The following is an 18,341-nucleotide window of genomic DNA, read 5'->3' as shown; positions in this document are numbered from 1 at the left end:
CCAAAAGTCGAATGCTGTAATCAATCCTTTATTACCAAACATGGAATCTTGTTTGATGAACATCATCTTGAATGATGAACTTAAATGTATCCAAGTGTAAGCTAAGCATTATTTTGCATTATCTCAGCGGACAGCAAAAGATATGACCTCTGCTGGTCCCAAGGTGCAAACTGCCATAAAATAAGCAAGAATATGTAACTTACTTCCTTTGCATTTACCACGTCCCCACTCAGTTCAGTTTCAGTTTATTGTCATTTAGAAACCACAAATGCAATGCAGTTAAAAAATGAGACAACGTCCCTCCAGAACGATATCACAAAAGCATATGACAAAACAGACTACACCAGAAAATCCACATAACGTTTGGTAATCCCCAAATCCAGAGTCCGGAGAGGCTGCTGCGTATTAATATCGCACTACCGTCTTAGCGCATTCCTTGGAAAGGAGCTCCAATCCCACCAGACAAAACAAGACTACCCAGACACACCAAGTCAGGAGACCAACTCTACCACCCAACAAACCAAAAACTAAAGCTACAAGACCTACACAAAACCACATAGTTACATATAACATGTAACCCCCCGGCACACCTCAGGCTCGCTCAGCTCTCTTCCGTCTAGGGGGAGCAGCCTTCAGCTCCGCCGAACTGGGTAATCAGCTTGTGTGGATGCTGTGTGATGTCCCCACCCTGCCAATTAACAGACAGTACACCATATGCGATTAAATGATTACACTTTATAGAGATTACTATAACTAAGTGATTAATAATGATACAGTATATATGAAGGAAAAGAAAATAAAGAAACGGCACCAAAACTTATCAAAGTCCAAACCACTTCATGCACAACCATTGGAGCTCAATTAACAAAGCCTTCTGGCCACCATTTGATCCCCTCAGACCTCCTCGACTCGCAGCTCAGGACCACCCGAAGTGATCAACCAAGCACCCCGGCACGTCTGTCTTCGTCTCCTCTCCTTGCCGAACCTCCTGGCCTCGGACCCCCATTCAGGGTCCGTTCCGTCACCCAGTTTACAGCATCACATCCTCTCTCTCTCACCCCTTCACGCTGACCGCCCAATTCCTCGCCAACAATAGTTTACAGACTCAGAAGAGAGAGAATAACATTAATCCCAATTGGTTAACAAATGAATACAATTCTCATTATCATCCCAATTGGTTAACAAATGAATACAATTCTCATTATCAGTAAATTCTAAACCCAAACAAACTTTGAGAGAAAGCACTTATCATAACAAAAAAGCATTCCTACTTTTAACAAAACAAAGAAGCCATTTTGATTAACATGCGCAGTAACAAAAGAACGTCCTTACACAAAAAACCCCACAAAAGAAGAAACCACATTACAAACATATAACACTCATGTAACTAGTTACCATAATAATCACCCAACACAGAATACAAAGCAAATAGAGAACAGATATGTAGCTCCTACACCCACCTCACCTTCCTCACAACCCTATCTCTCAAAGCATAGAGTGTTTGAGGGTTTTTTCCCTTTGGAAACAATTTGAAGTTGTACACAACATATACACAAAAGAATTTTTTAGTTTCAGGCTCTCTTAATGGAAAAAAAATCTGTTGGCCCATTGAAAACTTCCCATTTAACATCTTTGCAGGTACCATAGCATGTTTTTGCTTTTGAAAATACATGCATATTTACCTCAGTGAGCCTTACATGAGACTCCACTTGTCTTGTGGTAATTGGAGTACCATCTGGAGCTTAATTTTGTCTTCTCAAATTTGCATAAAACTCTTGCTGTGCTTGAGTTGTTTGTGCAGATAACTTTGAACAAATATAACAATTTGCATATCCTACAGATCTTCTTGTAACTGATGAGGGAGGTATGGGATCAAAATTTTCTCCAGTGGAATCCTCTGTGAAGCTAACAGGTTCAGCCAGTTAGAAAAAGACATCCCAGTCATTGCCCTGTACCAAATAAAGTGGCCACTGTGTTTTCATAGGCCATCTACTTCAAGATTCGATGTGTTGCGCTTTCAGAGAGGCTCCTCTGGACACCACTGCTAAAAACGAGTGCTTAATTGAGTTACTGTCACTTTCCTGTCAGCTTGAACAAGTCTGGACATTCTCCTCTGACTTCCCTCATTAACAAGGTGCTTTCACCCACAGAACTGCCACTCATTGGAAGTTTTATTTTGTTTTTCACCTCATTCTCTGTGAATTCTGGAACTGTTGTGTGAAAATCCCAGGAGATCAGCAGTTTCTGAGATATTCAAATAACCCCCATCTGGCACCAGCAATCATTCCACAGAAAAAGTTACTCTGTCACATTTTGACCCCATTCTGATGTTTGGTCTGAACAACTTATGAGACGTATGGATTATCACCAACAGTAGCTTATCACAAAAAGGGGACCATCTTCAAGGGAACCACCACCAGGCAAGGGTCGACACACTGGTAGATTCCACAAGGTTACCCCAATCACACAACGTGATAGCCACTTATCCAGTTCCACGACATACGAAATAACTCGAACAGTGATTTGCCAGAGGGGTGCCTTTCTTCAGTGAACTACCACACCCAGACAAAGGGTAACACAGAGACCAGTGAGTTGGTCGCTGGTTTAAACTTTCAGTCGCCCAAAAGGGTGAGTTGAGATCGATCCAGAGTATTGATAAATGACTCTCACAAGTTTGCTGCAACTAGAAGAAGTTTGCCGAGAAGAGAAGAGAGGAGAGGAAGGTTTGAAACAGAAGAAACCTAGTGACAAAGAGATCAATGTTTGGACCCTCTCTCTAAGTATCCCGTGAGGGTGAGTTTGTTTCCATTTGACTACGAAGGTGTGGTAGTCACTTAGTTAATCCACAGGAGTGGGTTCTCTGGTGAGGGGAAAACCTTTATGAGTACCACATGTGCGCTACTGACACCACTTGCAGCCTCTCCACCCTCAAGATCCCTCCCCCAACGCTGTTCGCCAACCTGACCCCCGACTGTAAACCTGTGGCATAATGATGCCCAAATATTTGAAAGACTCTATTTACCATGCCCAGGGATATCTACTTTCAATTTCTCTTGGTGTGCTATAGTTATATGAAAGTAATTGGGTTTTATCTATGTTGATCTTGTATCCTGATAATTGACCATATTGTTCAAACAATTGCATCAATTTAGGTAAAGAGTATGTTGGTTGCCCTAAATAGATCAAAATGTCATCTGCGAAACAAGCCAGTTTATGTTCTGTCCCTTTAATAGTAATTCCCCTGTTATCTTCATTTTGTCTGGTGTATTGAGCTAATGGTTCCAGATATAATGCGAAGAGTAGCGGTGACCATGCACAACCCTGTCTCGTGCCCCTTTCTAGGGTAAGACTATTTAATAAATATCCATTGATTTTAATCCTAGCAGTAGGGTTGTCATATACTGCCTGTATAGTTTTAATAATTGTCATGGAAACCAAATCTATGTAAAACTCCGTAAAGAAAATTCCAATTAACTGAATCAAACACAGGGAGAAGGCAGGGGAATGGCATTGAGAGGAACAATAAATCAACTATGATAAAATGGCAGAGCAGACTTAGGAGGAAATAGAAAGAGTCATGAAAGGAACACTCGACCGTCTTCACAGAGAAATGAACGAAAGGTTCGCTTGTTTGCACGACACTGATGCCAAGTTTTGGTTTCTTCTCGATGTCGAGGGACTATGTTACGGCGCTGCAATATCTTATGATCTACTTCACAAAATGTTTGCAGGCTAGTCCAATAATCTAATCAGAATTTTTGTCTTTATTGCAAAGGGAATGGAGTTTAAGAATAAGGAGGTTTTGTTACAGTTGTACAGAACAGAGTGTTGGTGAGGCCATATCTGTGAACAGTTTGCTTCTACTCATGAAGGAGCATCCAGTAGCATTAGAAGCATTCCAGGTTAACTTCTTGAATGAAAGGATTGTTCTATCAAGAGAGCAGACATTTTTTAAATCACGGTGTGACAAGGGTAGACTGTAATTTTTGGAGCTTAGAAGAATGAGAGGTGCCCTTATTTGAACTTGCACGATCCCAGGAGTCTTGTGAGAACAGATATTGACTTATTTTCACTAGTGGGAGAATTGTGAACATGAGGACAGTTTTGCAAAATAAGGTGATTTAAAACTGTTGTGAAAAAATTCCTTCTCTCAGAGGGCAGTGGATTTTGGGAATTCCCTGCTCGAGTTGGTGAAGGCCAGATTATTAGGTATATTTAAAATGGAAATAGGTAAATTTTTGAAATAGATCTAGGAGTTGAGGATAATGGAGAACTAGCTCAGAATACAGTACCTGGCCAAGTACTGAAGAGCTGTAATGACCAACTGGCTCTGGCAGAATGTGGTACCCAACTCCTTCAAGCAGGCTTCAATCGTACCGGTTGAATTGTACGCCCAAGAAGAGTGTGGTAGCCTGCCTAACTGACTATCGCCCAGTGGCACTTACATCCACAGTGATTAAGTGTCTGGACAGGCTGGTGTTGAAGCTCCTGTCTGAACAGTGACTTGGATCTGCTCCAATTCTTCTACTGAAGGAACAGGTCTACGGCAGATGCTGTCTCACTGGCTCTTCACACCACTCTGGAACATCTGTACAGCAAAGATGCATACATCAGGATGCTCTTCATCAATTATAGCACCATCATCCCCTCAAAACTAATCAATAACCTCTGAGACCTGGGCCTCAAAACCCCCTTGTGCAATTGAATCCTAATTTTCCTCACTTGTAGACCCCAGTCAGTTTGAATTGGCAAAAACATCTCCTCTACAATCTCCTACAATCACAGGAACACCACACCACAGGGATGTGTACTTAGCCCCCTGTTCTACCCGCTTTACACCTAGGACTGTGTGGCTAAGTACAATTCGAACACCAATGCAAATTTGCATATGACACCACTGTATCAAAGGGGGTGATGAATCAGCATACAGGAGGGAGGTTGAAAATTTAGCTGAGCGGTGTAATAACAACCACATCTCACTGAATGTCAATAAGACCAAGGAACTGATTGTAGACTTCAGGAGAGGGAAACCAGGGGTCCATGAGCCAGTAATCATCGGAGGATCAGAGGTGGAGAGGGTCAGTAACTTTAAATTCCTGGGTGTCACAATTTCACAGGACTTGTACAGGGCCCATCATTAAATATTATTGCAAAGAAAGCACGACAGCGCCTCTACTTTCTCAGAAGTCTGTGGAGGTTCGGCACGTCATTGTAAACCTTAGCAAATTTCTATAGACGTGCGGTGGAAAGTGTGCTGACTGGCTGCATTACAGGCTGGTATGGGAACACCAACGCCTTTGAGTGGAAAATCCTACAAAAGGTAGTGGATTCGGCTCAGTACATCATGGGTAAAACTCTCCCACCCATTGAGCACATCTACATGATCTGTTGCCGTAGAAAAGCAGCATCCATCATCAAAGATCCTTACCACCTAGACCAGGTTCTTTTCTCGCTTCTGCCATCAGGTAGAAGGTACAGGAGCCTCAGGACTCGCACCACCAGGTTCAAGAACAGTTACTACCCCTCAACCATCAGGCTCTTCAACAAAAGGGGTTAACTACATTCATTTAAGGACTCTGTTATACTGTTACTTCAAACTTGTAAGTATTTCAGTTTATTTATATCTACATTTGCAGAGTTTACTTAAAGTTTATAGTTCCTGATGTTTACAGTTACTGTTCTATAGATTTGCTAAGTATGCCTACAGAAAAAGAATCTCAGGATTGTATGTGGTGACATGTATGTACTCTGATAATAAATCTTACTTTGATCTTCGAAGAGAAGTTGAAATGTCATATGAAATGTCAGGGCAGGCTTCTTGCATTAGGTAAAGTTATTTACTTCACATTGATTTGTGATATTATTGCTAACTAATGATAGTTTAAAATTATGTAAATTTATTTGTACACAAAGCATGTACTAGATACTTATTAAAACTGAAAATGCAGGTAAAATTTTGGATTAAGTGAAAATTTTATACTTCATGCTTGCATACTTTGTGAATTCTAGGTTTAATTTCTTCAACAAACTACAATTTACTTCTTAAAACTCTCTTTAAATTATAAAGTAAATGGCAAACATTACAGTAAAGCTATTCAAAATATACAGCATACACTACCCCACTACAAAAAATGAAGTGGCTTGAAATCGGCTTTCACACCAGCTATCAGATTCTGGATTCCAGAGAAATCTGCTGGCAATCTGTGGAATTAAAGTAAAATCTGTTAGAATGGCATCTGCAATCATTACAAACAAGCAATACTGCATTCTGAATTAAACACAAAAAATAGAATTAAAAGCACAAGAAGAGGACACGTTGATTATTGACTCTGTACTTGCTCTTTGGAGAACAATCCACTTGTTCAATTTCCCAATTCCCCTCCCATAATCAACCATCACCACCAAGCCCTGCATCTTTGTATTAAATGTGTGTCTGATTCCTTTTTAATTACACGATTACATTTCCAACTATCTCACTATCAGGTAGTGCATTCCAGATAATAATTTCTCACTCTATAAAATCTTTATCCTTGCACCACCCCTCGACCTTTTGCTTGAACTTCAAATCCATCCTCACTTTATTAATCTGTCCAGTCAACTGAACGGCTTCTGGTTAGTTTTGCACATCTCTACCAATCTTCGCTAACCTTGTGTGCTCCAAGCAGAACTCCCTAGCTTCTCTTGTCTGTCTTAGTAACTGATATCCCTTCACCTTAGAACCACCTTAGGACCTTTTTTCTTGGTCCTTCATGTAATTTCTGTTGTGATCACATCAAGGATCAATATTTAATGTTCTGGCCTGAATTACACATCTGTAAGGAGTCCATGATTTCATGTGTTTTACTGATCACTTCTGCAACCTAGCCACCTCGAAGGGTCCAACCACATACACACCCAGGTTTCTCTCCTGCCGACAGCCTTTACTTTTGAGCTCTTTCCTTGTGCTTTCTACCAAAATACATCATTTCACACTCCCCAACATTAAATTTCATTTACCAATCTACCTGCTTGAATTCAATTCCCACAAATGCATTTTTGCTATTTTCAGATATAGTAATTTTGCTCTGCATACTGGTATACTAATCATCAACTCAAATCAAAACATAGCAACTTGATTTTTGGGGAAAATCATGTCTAATCTCTCTTTTCAGTACTCAATCTCGAGCCTTAGCTCTTCAGGTACAGTTCCAGGCATCTTTTTTTTAAATTAGTTTATATCGTTCAGGTGCCAATTCTTTTGCTATAGATTTAATATCATCAGAAAGGGAAAGAGTCATTGCCTTAAAGTGTTTACTATCAAGGTCCTTATTTCTTAGTTTGTCCTTTTAGGGAAAAAGAAATAAAAACGAATATTGGCTTTTCTCAATTCTAAATATGTTTTGTTCCTTAATGAATAAAAATTAGAGCAATTTTATTTTCTTTCTATCAAAGCCAAAATTAAGCATTTTCCTCAGTGCATTTTTTAATGTTTGGCAGAGGAAGTGTGACATTTGTTGCCAATAACATTGGCTAAGCAGGCTGTAACTAATCAAACTTCTACTGCCCTTCTCAAATGCATCAGATAAATCTTTAAAAATGGTTACTAAACCTAGACGGCTATCACTTTGACTACTCAGTTTTTCTCCATTTTGGTCCACTGATGCCCCATAAATGTTAATTCATGTGAAATTTGTTGCTTCTATCTCTACACAATCCCACATCCCCATTGAAGTAAATTTTAATGTATTGGGAGATAAGATGTCAGAACAGACTCGATGGGCTGAATGGCTCCCAAGCCTATACCTTGTGGTGTTTAAATTCCTTCATCAGCTCTGCAACTTTGCCAGCCATGTTGCGAAGAGAGCTCAGCATTCATCACTCTTTTCTCCAACACCGGTAGTTGTAACATCCACATTTTTGGCATTGGAATCATTTTCCTCTTCTGCCATTTTCATACATTTGTAAGTTGCATGAAGCTGAGTCCCAATAGATTGAGACTTGTGGCCATAACTATCCTGTAATCATCATGCAACCAGAAGTTCAAGGATCATATCCTAACTCTTCCAGTAGCATCGGGCAGCCATTGTGGTGCCCAAATTACACTGAATTCCATGGCAGATCCTGTTTGAAAACTGTGAAAATAGATACGGGCAAATTCATGGGTGTGATTCTCAAAGTAAAAGGTAACTTTTGCAGAATTTCAATATTGATCTGTTTCTGGTTTGAACAGAAAATGGATTACCAATGTGATTTCAGGTCTAGCAATGCTCATTATTAAAAAGGCTGCTAAAAGGGTTAAGTAATGAAAATTTGTTTGTAATTATTGTTCCCTGAATTGTTGCAGGAAATCAAATCAACTAGCAACAAATGCAATTGATTGTTATCGCGAACTAAATGCAGGAATACCAGTTTTAGCATGAAGCTATTCACGACATTTCCTAATCAACATTTCACGACACGGGGGCAGAGAAATGGGTCACAGTCAGGAGAGGGAAGGGGAAGAGTCAGGTATCAGAGAGTACCCCTGTGGTGTACTCCTTGACAATAAGTACTCCTGTTTGAGTACTGTTGGGGGAACAGCCTACCTGGGGCAAGCGACAGTGGCCGTGCCTCTGGCCCTGTGGCTGAGAAGGGTAGGGAAAGGAAGAGGAAGGCAGTAGTGATAGGGGACTCTATAGTCAGGGGTTCAGACAGGCGATTCTGTGGACGCAGGAAAGAAACTCGGATAGTAGTTTGCCTGCTAGGTGCCAGGGTCTGGGATGTTTCTGATCGTGTCCAAGATATCCTGCGGTGGGAGGGAGAACAGCCAGAGGTTGTGGTACATATTGGTACCAAAGGCATAAGTAGGAAAAGGGAAGAGGTCCTGAAAGAAGACTACAGGGAGTTAGGAAGGAAGTTGAAAAGCAGGACCTCAAAGGTAGTAATCTCGGGATTACTGCCTGTGCCACGCGACAGTGAGAATAGGAATAGAATGAGGTGGAGGATAAATGCGTTGCTGAGGGATTGGAGCAGGGAGCAGGGATTCAGATTTCTGGTTCATTGGGACCTCTTTTGGGGCGGGTGTGACCTGTACAAAAAGGACGGGTTGCACTTGAATCCCAGGGGGACCAATATCCTGGTGGGCAGATTTGATAGAGCTGTTGGGGAGGGTTTAAACTAGTTTGGCAGGAGGGTGGGAATCAGAATGTGAGTGCAGGGATTAAGGTAGAAGGACAAGGGCATGATGCTAAGAGTTCTGAGTTGATGAGGAAGGACAGGCAGGGGACGAAACATAATTGTAGCCAGTTAAAGGGGTTGAAATGTGTCTATTTCAATGCTAGGAGTATTAGGAACAAGGAGAATGAACATAGAACATGGATTAGTACATGGAACTATGATGTTGTGGCCGTTACTGAAACTTGGTTGGACGAAGGGCAGGATTGGCCGATGCAGGTACTGGGGTTCAGGTGTTTTAAAAGGAATAGGATGGGAGGTAGAAAGGGGGGGAGTGGCATTGCTGGTCAGGGAGAGTATCACGGCTGTAGAAAGGGAGGACGCTACAGAAGGAGTGTCCACGGAGTCAGTCTGGGTGGAAGTCAGAAATAGGAAGGGATCAATCACTGTGCTGGGAGTAGTCTATAGGCCCCCAAATAGCCCTCAGGACACCGAGGAGCAGATAAGCAGACAGATTTTAGAATGGTGCAGTGAATACAGGGTTGTAGTTATGGGTGATTTCAACTTCCCTTATATTGACTTGCACCTCCTGAGTGCAAGGGGGATAGATGGGGCTGAATTTGTCAGGTGTGTTCAAGAAGGATTCTTGACACAGTATGTGGACCGGCAGATAAGAGGAGAGGCTATACTAGATCTAGTTCTGGGTAATGAACCTGGTCAGGTGACAGACCTCTTGGTGGGGGAGCATTTTGGTGACAGTGACCACAAATCCCTTAGCTTCAGCATAGCTATGGAAAGGGATAAAATCAGACGAAATGGTAAAGCACTTAACTGGGGAAGGGCTAACTTTGAAGGGATGAGGCAGGAACTAGCGAGAGTAAATTGGAAACAGATGTTCAAAGGGGAAAGCACAGAAGTAATGTGGGAGAAGTTTAGGGACCATTTGAGCTGGGTTCAGGATAGGTTTGTCCCACTGAGGCAAGGAAAAAATGGTAGGAAAAGGGAACCGCGGCTGACGAAACATGTGAGGCAACTGATCAAGAGGAAAAAGGAAGCATATGTTAGATATAAGAAGCAGGAAGTAGGAGGGGCTCGAGAAATATAGATAGATACTTTATTCATCCCCATGGGGAAATTCAACATTTTTTCCAATGTCCCATACACTTGTTGTAGCAAAAACTCATTACATACAATACTTAACTCAGTAATAATATGATATGCATCTAAATCACTAACTCAAAAAGCATTAATAATAGCTTTAAAAAAAAAAGTTCTTAAGTCCTGGCAGTTGAATTGTAAAGCCTAATGGCATTGGGGAGTATTGACCTCTTCATCCTGTCTGAGGAGCATTGCATCGACAGTAACCTGTCGCTGAAACTGCTTCTCTGTCTCTGGATGGTGCTATGTAGAGGATGTTCAGGGTTTTCCATAATTGACCGTAGCCTACTCAGCGCCCTTCGCTCAGCTACCGATGTTAAACTCTCCAGTACTTTGCCCACGACAGAGCCCGCCTTCCTTATCAGCTTATTAAGACGTGAGGCGTCCTTCTTCTTAATGCTTCCTCCCCAACACACCACCACAAAGAAGAGGGCGCTCTCAACAACTGACCTATAGAACATCTTCAGCATCTCACTGCAGACATTGAATGACGCCAACCTTCTAAGGAAGTACAGTCGACTCTGTGCCTTCCTGCACAAGGCATCTGTGTTGGCAGTCCAGTCTAGCTTCTCGTCCAACTGTACTCCCAGATACTTGTAGGTCTTAACCTGCTCCACACATTCTCCATTAATGATCACTGGCTCCATATGAGGCCTAGATCTCCTAAAGTCCACCACCATCTCCTTGGTCTTGGTGACATTGAGACGCAGGTAGTTTGAGTTGCACCATATCACAAAGTCCTGTATCAGTTTCCTATACTCCTCCTCCTGTCCATTCCTGACACACCCCACTATGGCCGTGTCATCAGCGAACTTCTGCACATGGCAGGACTCCGAGTTATATTGGAAGTCAGATGTGTACAGGGTGAACAGGACCGGAGAGAGTACGGTTCCCTGTGGCGCTCCTGTGCTGCTGACCACTGTGTCAGACCTACAGTCTCCCAACCGCACATACTGAGGTCTATCTGTCAAGTAGTCCACTATCCAATCCACCATGTGAGAGTCTACTCCCATCTCCGTTAGTTTGTGCTTTAAGATCTTGGGCTGGATGGTGTTAAAGGCACTAGAGAAGTCAAGGAATGTAATATAGGGTAGCTGGGAAGGAGCTAAAGAGCTAAAGGACTTAGGAGAGCTCAAAGGGGGCATGAGAAGGCCTTGGCGTGTAGGATTAAGGAGAACCCCAAGGCGTTCTATGCATAGGAGGATGATGAGAATGAAGGTGGGACCGCTAAAGGATAAAGAGGGCAACATGTTCTTGGAGGCGGAGGAGGTTGGGGAGGTCCAAAATGAATACTTTGCTTCAGTATTCACAAGTGAAAAGGATTTTGATCAGGATGAGGTTGAAGTAGAGCAGGCCGGTGTGCTGCACAGTGTGGAGATTAAGGAAGAAGAAGGACTGGATCTTCTTAAAAACATTAAGATTGATAAATCCCCAGGGCCGGATATGATACACCCCAGGTTATTGTGGGAATTGAGAGAAGAGATCGCAGGAGCATTAGTCATGATCTTTGAATCCTCTTTGGCTGCAGGGGAAGTGCCAGAGGACTGGAGAATGGCAAATGGAGTTCCCTTGTTTAATAAAGGTAATAGGGAGAAATCTGGGAACTATAGACCGGTGAGTCTTACATCAGTGGTATTGTTACGAACCCCGTAACTGGGTCACTTACCAGCAAAGATAGAGAGGTCCGTTGAAGTCTGATGGTACTATTTTTAACAGTATTTATTGATAAAAATACACAAAAATAATATCAATGCAAACATACAGATAATATACGTCGTCAATACTAAATCTAAAAGCGTGGGTATAATAATAATCAATAAAAAATAGCTCGATTGTTGTCTAGGGGATAATGTATTGTCCGATGGAAATATAAAAGTCACTCAAGTTCATTCAGGCTGCAGCTTTTGGTTGGAGAGAGAGAGAGACGATTTTTTTAGAACTTGCCCAGTTTCCTTTTTATGATGTCGATCCTTCGAAATGTCATTGGGGCTGGTTTCCCCTTTTAGCTAAAGCCGTTCTTCCGTGGTGAGGCCCACCAATTCTGAGGCAAATGGAAAAGGACGCACGTGGGCTTCCCACCGGCTGTCGCTATTACGCTGTCACGGGATTTCTAGCGTTTCTCCTGGTACGTCTAAAGGGGTTGTTCCCCAGACCTTCTTTTATCCTTACTCACGGGGTCTCAGATGTCAATCAGGTTGGGATGATGCCATCCCCCCAACCAGCCCACATTGCTCATTCATGAATAGCACAGTGCTCAATACACAACTCCGTCTCCAAGAGACAATGGCCGTTTCCCATGGCTTTGTATCGTTGAGGGGCCAGGACATTCCAAACCCCCTGTGGATTCTGCGTCTCTCTCTCATTTCCTGGGTCTCCTGACCTGAATTAATAGCGATCTTGCGATTCTCAAAAAGGAGGGGGCGACTTTGTACCCTTCGGCCCCTCAGAGTTGGGGCACAGGTGTAACACCCCCTTTCTTCAACGTGTTTTTTACCATCGGTAAAAAACGAAGTAATACAGAGTCTTACAGGATTTTAGAATCTAACACAATACAAAAGTGTTTTTTTTCCACTACAGAGTAATACAGTTAAACATTCAATTCAGCATCTAAACAGTTAACGATTACGTTATCACTTCCTTTAATATCTTAACATCTTGTACCTTACTAAAGTCTTGTAGCATCAGACTTCAATTTAATAACCACCTTTTTAAAATTTCTTTATTTTCTATCCTTCAGCAAACAAAAACTAAAGAGTTGTGATCTTAGCTTACGTGTATACTACAAAAGTTCATGCAAAATACTAGTCTTTATGTTACTTTCAAACTTAACAGTCAAGCTTCCATGGGGGGGTTGTCTTTACTATTCACATGCTTTGTCGAAATCCCTTAAAACCGGCTTCTGCTATTTAAAAATGGCGTCCCATTAACCCTTGCCTCTTTTACCCTGGTGAAATAGGCTTTCGCCCGCTCCTTTCATAGGAGTTATTTTATCAACAATGTGTTCCAAACTTAGACCATCTTCCGAATCTCCACACAATTCTTTAATTTTACGTAAGTTGCTAGTTTTCTCTTCAGGACCCTTCAGGCTATAAGTTTTCAGTTTAAACTCTTTGTTCAAACAGCATTTCAAATTCTGCCTTTTCACACCACACTCTGGAATAACAATAGCGTGTGGGGCCCCTTTACCTTCCATCTCAACCTGTAATTGATTCACAGGGTTTGTGGTACCAAGCCATTGTCTCTGTAGCCTGGTTGCTGCTTCTGATATCAGTCCAGCCTTTAAATTTTCTTCATTCAATTTGGGAACTACACATTTCCCTTTTCCTTCAATAATAATATTCACCTCACCACCTTTGATCTCCTCACTAACTTTTAACACACCTGGGAACTCTCACTTCCCACTATTACCAAGGTTAACCCTTTCTTCACTGAACCAAGTCCATCTGACCCACAAGGACTGCATTCCTTTTCAACTGAATCAAATACCTCAGACTTTTTCTGAGCTCCATTACTAGGTTCAGTACCACGTGCATCCACATCTTGGACACACTCAAACGGGACATTTGCCTCTTCCAGGCTTTCAATACCCGTACCTTTTTCAGATTCCAAATTCCCTCGCTCCTCCCAGCTACTCTCTGGGCAACTCCCTTCCGGAGTAAACTCAACCCCGCAGGCTGAAACAACCTCATCTGCCAACCCAGCAGACTTCTTCAAGGTAAGGGCACCCTTTTCATCTAGGACTGCCCTCATTTCATTATCGGGAACACCTTTAGAATTTTCCACTTCTTCAAACAGTTCTGCCAAACCAGACAGATCATCCATGTCCAACCCTGGACTTTTTAACAGCTTTATCTGTTTCTCATCTTTATTTTGTGCCTCTAGAACTTTTCTCCTCACTAATTGCAGATCTACCTCCTCTCCCTTACTCTCTTTCACTTTACTACTCTTCGTTTTACCACCCTCTAAACCCTCGTGGTACAGGGTCAGTAAAAACGTCTCCGCCAAATCGATACTGGCCGGATTTAAACTGCTCTCGTTCTCAGCTGCCTTTCTCGACATGCTGAGAGTGATCGCGCATGCGGGATAGATCTTGGAATCTAGGGATGGGACCTCCACTGGCTGTCTCGTCAGCTTCATTGCTGACCAAACCTTACCACCGGCTAAATCATTACCCAGAAGGACGTCCGCGTCAGTTCTCGGGAATTCTGATCGCACCCCCATTTCAACTGGTCCAGATACTAGCTCACAATTCATAATGATCCTATGCAAGGGTACCGTTTCCGTCCCTTTTCCTATTCCTTTCACAGCTACCATTCCCATCTTGCAACCAAAATCCAATACCTTACTGCTAATCAATGACAGTTCAGCGCCCGTGTCTCTCCAGATCTGCACGGGAACTGGTGGGTCTCCCTCTCTCACAGACACGGTTCCGTTTGACATACAAGTCTCAGACCCTTCTTGTACTCTGTCTACCCAGGGCTCTCTTGTCGATTTACTGATTACCACGGCACATCCTATAGGGACTGCTGCTTTCCCTTTTCCTGTCTCCTTCCTCGGAGCAAAGCACCTAGATGCAATATGTTCCCCCTTTCCACAATTAAAACAGGTCAAGCACGGAAATCCCTTTCCGTCTTGCCTCTCCTCCCCAATCTTACCACTAGCTCCCGGTGGGACCTCTGCCTCAGCCGGCGGGCTTTCTCTATCGTTCCCACGGTCTCTCTGGTAACTTTTATTCGAGGAAAACTTTGTCTTGTGGGTTAGGGCATATTCATCTGCGAACCTAGCAAATTCGGAGATGGACTTATTCGGCTTCTCATTCAAATACATCCGGATATCCTCCGAAACACAACCTTTAAATTCCTCAATCAGAATTAACTCCCTGAGATGCCAAAAATCCTCTTCCACTATTTCTGATGTACACCAACGATCCAAGAGCACACCCTTCTCATAGGCAAACTCGGTATACGTCTGATTCCACCCTTTCTTTAAATTTCTGAACATTTGTCTATACGCTTCAGGTACCAATTCGTAAGTCCGGAGAATGGCCTCCTTTACTTTGTCATAATTCTCCGCCTCTTCCTCCTCCATGGACAACGCCGCATATGCCCGTTGTGCCTTCCCTTTTAACACACTTTGTAACAACGCCACCCACCGCTCTTTGGGCCACTTCTGATTCACTGCCACCTTTTCAAAAAGCAAGAAATAACTATCAACATCCGTCTCCTCGAACGGAGGTACTACCCTCAACTCCTGACTAACATTAAACTGCTCCTCTCGGTCTGACCCTTGAATTCTTTGCTCTTGCCTTAACTTCTCCATATCCAAGTCATGTTGCCTCTGTTTCTCTTTCTCAGCTGCTTCCAGCTGTTTTACCTGAATTTCATGCTCTCTTTGCTTCTCAGCTCTGTCCTGCTCCCTTTTCACCTCCAACTCCTTTAGCTGGAGCGCATGCTCCCTTTGCTTGTCGGCCCTTTCTTTCTCTCTCTCGGCTCTTTCCTTTTCTTTCTCAGCTGCTTCCATTTCATGTTCCAACCTTAATTTCTCCAACTCTAACTGAGCCGTCCCACTAGCTGGTACCTTTTCAGGGATATTTTCCAATACCTCAGCTGCAAACACATTCTTCCCAATATAATACTGAGTTATGGCCCTTCACACCTCCCGCTTTTTCATTGACAACCTCACCTCTGCGAGGTTTAGTCTCTTCGCCATATTTATCAAGTCCGATTTGGTGGCCGCCTCTAGCGCCTCCAGAGTCGGGTTTTCTATAAATTCATCCACATCCATCTTTGCTGGTTTCCCATCTGGCTACCCGCGTACCAGATTCAAGTTTGGACTTACAAGTCCGATTCACTGGCCTCCCAATTTGGTGTCAAATCCCGAGACGAGAACCCCAAGTTGTTACAAACCCCGTAACTGGGTCACTTACCAGCAAAGATAGAGAGGTCCGTTGAAGTCTGATGGTACTATTTTTAACAGTATTTATTGATAAAAATACACAAAAATAATATCAATGCAAACATACAGATAATATATGTCGTCAATACTAAATCTGAAAGCATGGGTATAATAATAATAAATAAGAAATAGCTCGATCGTTGTCTAGGGGATAATGTATTGTCCGATGGAAATATAAAAGTCACTCAAGTTCATTCAGGCTGCAGCTTTTGGTTGGAGAGAGAGAGAGACGATTTTTTTAGAACTTGCCCAGTTTCCTTTTTATGATGTCGATCCTTCGAAATGTCATTGGGGCTGGTTTCCCCTTTTAGCTAAAGCCGTTCTTCCATGGTGAGGCCCACCAATTCTGAGGCAAATGGAAAAGGATGCACGTGGGCTTCCCACCGGCTGTCGCTATTACGCTGTCACGGGATTTCTAGCGTTTCTCCTGGTGCGTCTAAAGGGGTTGTTCCCCAGACCTTCTTTTATCCTTACTCACGGGGTCTCAGATGTCAATCAGGTTGGGATGATGCCATCCCCCCAACCAGCCCACGTTGCTCATTCCTTGAGGGCGTTGATGAATAGCACAGTGCTTAATACACAATTCCGTCTCCAAGAGACAATGGCCGTTTCCCGTGGCTTTGTATTGTTGAGGGGCCAGGACATTCCAAATTCCCTGTGGATTCTGCGTCTCTCTCTCATTTCCTGGGTCTCCTGACCTGAAATAATAGCGATCTTGCGATTCTCAAAAAGGAGGGGGCTACTTTGTACCCTTCGGCCCCTCAGAGTTGGGGCACAGGCATAACAGTATGCAAACTACTGGAAAGGATTCTTAAGGATAGGATCTATGAGAATTTGGAGAAGTACAGTCTACTCATGGATAGTCAACATGGCTTTGTGAAGGGAAGATCATGCCTCATGAGCCTGATTGAGTTTTTTGAAGAGGTAACAAAAGAAATTGATGAGGGTAGGGCAGTGGATGTGGTCTACATGGACTTTAGCAAATCATTTGACAAGGTCCCTCATGAGAGACTCATCCAGAAAGTCATGAGGCATGGGATAAGTGGAACCTTGGCTGTTTGGATAAAAAATTGGCTTAAAGGAAGAAAGCAGAGGGTAGTTGTGGAAGGAAAGTATTTTGCCTGGAGGTTGGTGACTAGTGGAGTGCTGCAGGGATCTGTCCTGGGACCCCTGCTATTTGTGATTTTTATAAATGACCTGGATGTAGAGGCGGAAGGATGGGTGAGTAAGTTTGCAGATGACACGAAGATTGGAGGAGTTGTGGATGGAGCTGTAGGTGGTTGAAGGTTACAAGAGGATATAGACAGGCTGCAGAGTTGGGCAGAAGAATGGCAGATGGAGTTCAATCCGGACAAGAGTGAGGTGATGCATTTTGGAAGGACAAACCAGAAGACTGAGTACAGGATTAATGGTCAATTACTTAAGAATGTGGATGAACAAAGGGATCTTGGGGTTCAAATCCATACATCCCTCAAGGTCACTGCACAGGTTGATAGGGTAGTTAAGAAGGCTTATGGGATGCTAGGCTTCATTAACGGGGATTGATTTCAAGAGTAGAGAGGTCATGTTGCAACTCTACAAATCTCTAATGAGACTGCACTTAGAGTATTGTGTTCAATTCTGGTCACCTCATTATAGGAAGGATGTGGAAGCTATGGAGAGGGTGCAGAGGAGATTTACCAGGATGTTGCCTGGATTGGAGAACAAGTCATATGAAGCAAGGTTAGCAGAGCTAGGACTTTTCTCTTTGGAGCGTAGAAGAATGAGAAGGGACTTGATTAGAGGTCTACAAGATTATGAGAGGCATAGATAGGGTAGATAGCCAGTACCTGTTTCCCAGGGCACCAATAGCAAACACCAGAGGGCATATGTACAAAATTAAGGGAGGGAAGTTTAGGGGAGACATCAGAGGTAAGTTTTTACACAGAGGGTTGTGAGTGCCTGGAATGACTTGCCAGGGATGGTGGTGGAGGCTAAAACATTAGGGGTATTTAAGAGCCTCTTGGACAGGCACATGGATGAAAGAAAAATGGAGGGTTATGGGGTAGTGTGGGTTTAGTACTTTTTTTAAGGATTATATGGGTTGGCACAACATG

Source organism: Hemitrygon akajei, chromosome 7 (genome assembly GCF_048418815.1).
Source record: "Hemitrygon akajei chromosome 7, sHemAka1.3, whole genome shotgun sequence".
Taxonomy (NCBI): domain Eukaryota; kingdom Metazoa; phylum Chordata; class Chondrichthyes; order Myliobatiformes; family Dasyatidae; genus Hemitrygon; species Hemitrygon akajei.
The sequence above is the reverse complement of the archived record's forward strand: the minus strand, read 5'-3'. Positions refer to the sequence as shown.